Source organism: Silene latifolia, chromosome 1 (genome assembly GCF_048544455.1).
Source record: "Silene latifolia isolate original U9 population chromosome 1, ASM4854445v1, whole genome shotgun sequence".
In the NCBI taxonomy this organism is placed as follows: domain Eukaryota; kingdom Viridiplantae; phylum Streptophyta; class Magnoliopsida; order Caryophyllales; family Caryophyllaceae; genus Silene; species Silene latifolia.
Window position 1 is genome coordinate 80,444,337 of NC_133526.1, and position 4,827 is coordinate 80,449,163.

Consider the following 4,827-nt stretch of genomic DNA (forward strand, 5'->3'; position numbering starts at 1 on the left):
GGAGAGACAAGACTAGAAGGCCTTTGTACATAGCATAGTAGAAGAGCATTGTTGAGAAAAGGATCCTTGAGTCCCCAAGGAAATCCCCAAGGAATTCACGAAGAAAAGGGATGAAAAAGAAGAAGGAAAGCTGCTGAACTACAATCCGAACGGATTGTAGAGAATCCGTCCGTCCTCGCCAGTCCGAGCGTCCTCACCAGGAATCCGCTCGGATTCCCCATGCCCAGTCCGAGCGTCTTGTTCCTTGATCCGCTCGGATCGTTCGATCCCAGATCCGGCCGTCCCGACTCCCGGCACCGCACGGATCACAAAGACAAAGACGTTTCGTTCTTCAAGCTACGAAATGGAGAAGCCCTTCTCTCGGATAATCCCGGAGGCTCCTTGCTCAACTTAAAAGTGTAATTACTAGTTTAGCCCTTAGTTAACCCTAATGCATCCTCCCTAATTTTCACTATAAATACCCCATTAGTCTAATTAGAGGAGCATGTTCTTCTTATCAATAATTAGAGTAGTTAATATCAATCAAATCTCTCTTCAATATTGTAATCAAATATTAATCAAGTTTTAATCCAAGTTTTAGTTCTTTAATCTCTCTCTTGTTCTTACTTTATTTTGGGTAATTGAAGATTATTTGGGTTTATTGGGAGATTGACAACCTCTCAATCTAGGATTCAAGTACTTCTATTATTCTTGCTTTATTATTGGAATCATTAGTAGGTATAATCTCTTAATCCCTTTTTTAATTATTGCTAATTACTTTCATTTATTCATCATGTTTCATTATGTTAGTATGATTGACAACCTTTCTAGCATGATCAATATGATAATGAGTGAGTAGTCTCTTAGCTAGGGTTTAATGGGTGATTAGGGGAAACCAACATGGGGAATGATTCATGCTTAAATTAATATGCTTTCATATCTTATTTGCTTGCTTGTTTTGATCTTAATACATGAACATGTTATATTTGATGAAATGCTAAGCCTATGAATCCTTGCATTTACTATCATCTTCTATCCTTTCAACTTGACTTGTAAGACATAACCCAACTCGAGTCTTGTTAGACCATGCATGTGTTAAGTAGGGAAGATTAAGTCGACTTGTAGGTGTTGTACAATCCAAGAGATTCGGCTCCGGACCCAAACTTTCCTAGGATTGTAAGATATAACCCAACTCAATCCATCACAACAATAATTGCTTGCTTATAATTTGAGAACATGTTTGTATGATCATATCCCATGATTCCCCTATGAACCCATGATACCCTAGTGCTTTTAATCAATTGTTTACACCCTTATTTCATTTACTTTGTTAGTTTATTTTCATTGCTATTTTAGTTTAGTAACCTTCTACATCAACCCAATTTGTGACACCCCTAGACACCACTAGTTACAATAGAATCTTCATTTCAATACCCGTCCCTTGGGATCCGACCTTTACTTGCCTCTTTACTAATTGTAGAGTTGTTTGTGAAGTATAAATTGTGTTTTGTATCGACCATTGACCAACGACCACATATGCTTAATTGTGAACACCAAATGGCTCCGATCAAAAATGGCGCCGTTGCCGGGGACGGTGTTTAATTGATTTAATATTTCTTTTATTGTTTTTAGTTGTGTCTTTTTCACCTTGGGGAAGTAAGACTCCTCAAGGTTTGTTCTAATTGTTTTCGAGTTGTTTGATATTTTGCATGTCTAGAAGGTTACAAAGAGATTTGTTACCTTTTGACCGTGAAATCGAAAGAACCTTGACGAATAATAGGAGACTTGTTAGGAGGAATTTGGGAGGTGTTGGTGAAGTTGTTCAACCCACTAGTGAGTTTGTCAATCCTTTCGCAATAGAAGGAGAAGAGAACCCATTAAACAATACCACACAAAATCCACCTACAATGCCTAAATTCTCGTCACACTCTATACCCACCGAGGAGGATTTACCAAATGGTACTCCTACCCCACAACATCTTACCGGAAACTTTATTGCCAAGTCCGCCTTCATTCAACTAGTTGAGAGGAGCCAATTCTGGGGAATGCCTAGTGAGGACCCTCATTCTCATATGGAAACATTTTGTGATTATTGTGAAGCTATCTCTCAAACGGGCGTGACTCAAGACCAAATAAGATGGGTCTTATTTCCTTTTTCGTTAATCGGCACCGCAAAGCAATGGTGGAAGGGCCTTGATAAGGCCACCCTTGGAATAGATTCTTGGAAGAAGCTAGCTCTAGCTTTCTACAAAAAATTCTACCCACCGGAGAAGACCAATATGCTAAGAGCTCAAATTACGGGTTTTAAGCAAAGGGATGAAGAATCTTTGTATGAAGCTTGGGAGCGGTTCAAAGGTATTTGTCGCTCATGTCCTCACCATGGACTTAGCGAATGGTTTTTAGTGCAACAATTTTGGAATGGTTTATATGAAGATTCAAGGAACATTCTCAATATGGGATCAAATGGAATGTTCACCGAAGTTGATGACAATCAAACATGGAACAAGATTGAGGAAATGGCGGTCCATAATTCGCAATATAGTAGGCCTCGCAAGGCTACTAGAGGAGGAAAGTATGAAGTTGACACCGTTACTCAATTGGGTGCTCAACTTAGTGCTCACATTGACACAATCAACTTGAAGTTTGAACAAGCTATGGCGAGACTTGAGGAAAACTCAAAATCATCAAAGCATCATGTCAATGCCATGACGGCATCCTCATCAATCCCAAGCGGGATATGTGAGAATTGTGGAACCTTGGGTCATGACTCAAGTGAATGTAGGGGAACAACCGAGCAAGTCAATGCTTTCCAAGCTTACAAAAGTGGCACCCCTTATTCAAATTTTTACAATGAAAACACCAAGTTCCATCCAAATCTCTCATACAAAAGCCAAAATGTCCAAAACCCTCAAACAACATACACTCCACCACCCATGAGAAATCAAAATCAAAGACCCTTTTTCAATCAAAACCAAAGCTACCAAAATCAAAATCCATACAATCACCACAATGACCAAAGTTTTGATGTCCAAAAAGCGGTCCTTCAAATGCAAAAAAATCAACAAGAATTTTTCACCCAAATGCAAAAAGATAGCCAAGCAAAGGATACCACCATCAACAACATTCTAGCTCACACCAAGATGTTGGAAACACAATTGACCCAACTAGCATCTTCAAACTCACAAAGACAAAAGGGGCAATTACCACCTCAAGGTAATCCCCCTAGGCATGAAACGGTTAGTGCCATTCACTTGAGAAGTGGTACAAGATATGAAGCACCGAAGAAGCAAGTTGAGAATGAAGTTGTGAGAGCTAGCGAGAATGAAGTTGTGGTGCAAGGTCCCAAAGAAGGGGAATCATCAAAAGAAGAAAGTTCAAAGAAAAATGAAGACAAAGCCAAAGAAAAGGAGCCCATTGTGATTAGACTTCCTTTTCCAAGTCGTCAAGCCAAGCCTAAATTTGATGATCAACTTGGAAAGTTCATGGAAATTGTGAAGAACTTAGAAGTCTCAATTCCTTTCACGGAATTAATCAATCACGTTCCGGCTTATGCAAAGTACATGAAAGATATCCTCACGAAGAAGAAGTCAATCCGGAAACTTGAGACTATCGCCTTCACTAAGGTGAGTAGTGCAATTCTTCAAGGGAGTTCACCTCCAAAGTTAAAGGATCCGGGAAGCTTCTCAATACCGTGTACCATTGGCGACACGACGATCAACAAAGCCTTATGTGATCTAGGGGCTAGTGTGAGTGTCATGCCGTACTCGGTGAGTAAAAGGTTGGGAATGGGAGAGCTTAAATGCACCAATATCACTCTTCAAATGGCCGATAGATCGACGAAGACACCATTAGGGATATGGGAAGATGTCCCCGTGCGAATTGGGAAGTTTTCCATCCCGGTGGACTTTGTCATTGTTGATATGGAGGAAGATTCCAACATTCCAATCATCTTAGGAAGACCTTTCCTACACACCGCGGGTGCGGTGATTGATGTGAAACATGGAGAGCTCACTCTAGAAGTGGGAGATGAAAGCATAACTTTTAATCTTGACAAGACCATGAGAGCTCCTCGTTTGCATGAGCCATGTTTCATGATTGATCACTATAGCCGAAAAGATGAAAAGAAGAAATCGGAACTCCAATGGAGGAAGAAAGTTGAAGATGCTCCATTCAAAGAACAAGTGAATTGTGACAAGGAGAGCTTGCAAAGCTCATCAAAATCAACCAAGGAAAAAGAAGATGGCATCATTGGCCAAGAGAAGAAATTGGGAGAGTTGTCTCCATCCAAGCAAGAGATTTTCAATGATCAACTCAATGAAGTTTGTGGTCTTTGGGACGACGAATTTGAAGGGATCTTTAATCCCTACATTGGGCATGCCATCGATCATGATCAACAACAAGGGCCACGGTCTATTGAGGACCTCTACCACAACAATGAACAAGCTTTTAATTACTTCTTCGAGGTGTTGAGCAACATCAACAACACCTTGAACATGCCCCCTTGACATCTCATCAAGAATGAGAGTTTGGTGGAGTCCTCCCTAAACCACCACTTGTAAATATTTCTAACTCCCTAACTTACATTTAATTTTTGTATTGCATTTTTGTCATTTTTGGATTTTATTTACTTTGATCAAAATAATTGTCATGAAAATAGAGAAGTGAGGGAGGGACTAATGATTTTAATTGATGTGTAGTGCTTTACCTTAGTGTGGGGATGGCAATTGCCTAGGCTATTCATGCCTTAGTAGTGCCCCCGCAATGAAGAACACAAGATTTGAAAGAAAGAAAGAAAGAATGATAAGGGAATGCGTTGGTGCACGGATGGAATCAATCCGTGTACACAAG

The 4,827-nt window shown here is 40.1% G+C and overlaps 1 non-coding gene across 1 annotated transcript; it reads right to left on the bottom strand.

Moving 5' to 3' along the window:
• Positions 1-2,258: 2,258 nt before the first annotated feature.
• LOC141617623 (small nucleolar RNA R71) lies at positions 2,259-2,365 on the bottom strand. Its single transcript, XR_012531156.1, has one exon. It is a non-coding gene; the product is annotated as a small nucleolar RNA R71 (small nucleolar RNA).
• Between the last annotated feature and the right edge of the window lie 2,462 nt (positions 2,366-4,827).